The sequence below is a fragment of the Myotis davidii genome, unplaced genomic scaffold (genome assembly GCF_000327345.1).
Source record: "Myotis davidii unplaced genomic scaffold, ASM32734v1 scaffold362, whole genome shotgun sequence".
Lineage (NCBI taxonomy): Eukaryota > Metazoa > Chordata > Mammalia > Chiroptera > Vespertilionidae > Myotis > Myotis davidii.
In genome coordinates this window covers 1,572,464-1,576,107 of record NW_006297152.1, presented here as the reverse complement: position 1 = coordinate 1,576,107, position 3,644 = coordinate 1,572,464, and the positions used below count along the sequence as shown (strand labels likewise).

At 40.5% G+C, this 3,644-nt stretch overlaps 1 protein-coding gene across 2 annotated transcripts in view; it reads right to left on the bottom strand.

The window, feature by feature from the left end:
- The window catches only part of CENPF (centromere protein F), a 52,083-nt gene that overhangs the window by 36,562 nt on the left and 11,877 nt on the right, over positions 1-3,644 (bottom strand). The gene's annotated exons all lie outside the window — the stretch shown is intronic.

Genomic DNA, 3,644 nt, shown 5'->3' with positions numbered 1-3,644 from the left:
ATCATTTACACTATGACCTACGAACCAGGAGGTCATGGTTCCATTCCTGGTCAGAGCACATGCCTGGGCTGTGGACTTGATCCCCAGTGTGGGGCAAGCAGGAAGCAGCCCATCAATGATTCTCTCTCATCATTCTATCCCTTTCGCTTCTTCTCTGAAATCAGTAAAAATATATATTTTTTAAATTAATACATTGCCTTGGACCTTCAGACACCTGTCATTATCCTAACTGTTCTTGAATTTTTGAATCCCCAAGAAAAAGTATTATAGAAATTATTTATAATATGAATTCAATACTTATTGCAAACATACTATATGTCAAGCACCGTGCTAGATACTGGAGATACAGGAGTAAACAATTCAGATAAAAATCACTGCCCACATGGTCCAAAATGTTGATGGTTGACAATCATGGGAAAACCCCCCACACTTGGCAGGCATTGTAGATGACTGAACCCTTGGCGCCCTCTGCTGGCCCTTCTTCAATCTGCAACTCACTCCATTAAAGGTTCTCAGAAGCATTAATTTTTTCTTACTAGAAACAGTAGGTTAAAAAAAGAGCTTTCAGGAGATATTTATATTTTCTGTAAAAACTTTTGAATGACATTCTCGTGCACAGTCCATGTAAAAGTAGCGTACCACTAGATGTCATGAATGTTCCATAATATTCTAAAATAGTGTCCAATGGTAATGCCTGTGTCCAGAGCTCAAGTCCATGAAAATATGCAGCACATGACCCTGGCACTCAGCGCTCTGGGCCTGTGTTTCGTCTCTAAAATGTGGGTGCTCAACTCCAGGTTTGCTGCAAGCCCCAACACTTTGTTTCTACATGATTTCAACAGCTTTATATGCCACACGGTTCACAAATACTTGGAAAAGAAGCAAACTAGAAAGAGCATATGTTCGATAAAGAACATGGTATTGATCTTGATTAATTAGCTCCATTGTATTTAATAGGTAATTCTAAGGGAAGAGCATAAACAATGCATAATTTGGTTTCAGCTACGTATCTGACAAGGTCATATTGTCCTTAGAGGCAAGCCAGAGAGAGGGAGACTGAATTTAGGTCAAGTGGATTGTAGATCACAGGAAAATGGAATTCAGAAAGCATGGAATAAACAATTCTTAAGAACCCAGAGTGATGACTAATAAAAAGAAAGCCAGAACTGTGTCCTCACAGTCAAATATTTCAATCATGACCTGGTAGAAGACACTACATCAGATGTATCAGATGGAATGAAGATTCAGTGATCTTATCACACGAAAATCAATAGCACATAATGTGAAAGGGTAAGTATAATTCTTATATATGGGAAGGCTTGAGCTGGCAGAGAAGCAACTGAAAATGAGCTTAGTTGACAAAGAACTCTATGCAACAAAAATTATTACAAATATTAATATAATTCACATGTGCCAAGTACTATGCTAAAGCCTTTATGAAAATTACTTCAATAATAATAACAACCCTATGGCACAGGCATTTTTAACACCGTTTTATTGATTAGACAACTGGGTTCAGAAGTTAATTAAATAGCTCCAAAAGCAATACAATTGAGATGTGGCAAGGCCAGATCTCAAATCCAAGTCTCCCTAACTTAAAAAACCAACTCAGACTGCACAAGGAGAATACATATAAGGATCAAGGCAGGCTATGGTTCCACCGATCCTCCACTTTACCTTGAGAGATGTAATCAATATTTATCAAGAATTTCTCTGTGCAAGGCCCTGCATTTGGAGAATATCTAAAAATGAACCTATACTACCATTCCCAAGAAGACAGAACAGACGTAGACTTCCCTATTTTTCCCATCAAGAACAACTAAAAACCCTGTATAGTAAAACAGACAGAAGAACGCTCTAAAAGGAGAGAAGACTGATTGACTGGGGACCTTGGGACCTAAGGGAAAAAACATGGTGCTGAGAGAAAATAACTTCAGTCAACCCAGAATCCTATACCCTGGGGCTGTATTTTCCAGGAATGAGGAGGAAACCAAGACATCCTCAGAAAAAGGCAGAGTAAAACAACCCATAGCCAACAGACCAATGTTAAAAAATGATTTTAAAAAGTTATCTAAACAAAAAGGAAATGGTGAAAGGAACCAGAAAAGAGGAGAAAGGAAAGCAACAATATATATGTATATATAAAATAGGCTTTCCTTCTCTTTAGTTTTCTAAGTTATTTGACAGTTTAAGGAAAAAAAAATATTTTTTTTTATTAATCCTCACCCAAGAATTTATTTTTTTTTTGAGAGTGGACGGGAAGCAGGGAAGACAGAGAGAGAAACGTGGGAAGCAGGGAAGACAGAGAGAGAAACACCCCTGTGACCAGGCCAGGGATGGAGCCTACAAACAAGGTATCTAACCTGGAATCTCACCGGAGACCTTTTAGACTGAGTGCTGGCACTCTATCCACTGAGCCAAACCAGCTAGGGCTGAAGCAAAAATTATAACAGTGATGGTCAGATATGGTTCTAAATACATGTAGAGAAAACACTTAAAATTATATAAAAGTGGGGCGAGATAAAAGGATGAAAAGAGGAGCATGTCAAGAGTACTCCAAGAGGAGAGTAGGCGAAGCAGAAAGATAAAGACTTTATCAGTAGCCCAGACAAAGACTACGTCTAGGAGACATCAAGTAAGTCCGGTGGTTCTAGAAGATAGTTCATTTTTCTCCACACTCGTCCCCATATACCACACTACCTGTGATTTCTATATTGAGGTTACATCACCCATTAGGATGAAGCTCCACAGGACAAGGATTTTTGTCTAATTCCACAATGCTCCATCCCCAAGTCTAGAACAATGGCTGACATAGGTAGGCAGTCTATAAATACCTGTCAAATGAGTCAGTGAATGAGTGAATAACAGAAGACTAGAGAGACAGGTTGGGGCCAAAGCAATCCCCCCCCCACACCACCACCAAAAAAACCCAAAAGCAACCCTCAAACAGGCCTTAATTGAAGCTTAAGGAGTAAATGGATACTGGATCCCAAGAATAGGTCAATTACATTCTATCATAATTCCTAAATGTCATTCAAAGCTCCATTACTTTCAGTCTCTTATATGGGCCGGGAACTGTGGCAGGTATTGTGCATACATAACCTTTCTTCTTCACCCTCTGAGATGTGAGAGAGAAGTGACTGGCTCAAGTCCCTCGGCTGGGAAAACAGGCAGTCCAGAACTGAGCCCTGATACACCCAACTCTAAACAACTTACTAGCTCAAGGGCATCGATACTGCCTGGAATCTACACTAATAAAAGAGAAACATGGTAATTGGCATACGACCGCTACCCTTCCCATTGGCTAATCCCCGTCACTCACAGAGTAGGGCCGAGATATGCAAATTAACTGGCAGCCAAGATGGCGGCCGGCAGCCAGGCAGCTGATGTGAACAGGGAGGCTTGGTTGCTTCAGTGACAGAGAACCCCACCTGACTTGCCGGCCTCTCAGCTGCAACTCTAAGCAACTATGTTGCCAATAAAGAAGCTAAAAACACCCTAGAAACCTGCTTTACTCAGCGGAGCTTCAGCCAGCTGGACCGCAACATTGTATCAAATACAGACGGTAAACAAAGGCCAGAAACCTGTTTTCAGCAGCCGAGGCCTCAGAGCTAAAGCTGGCCCAGAATAAAAAAAAAAGAAAA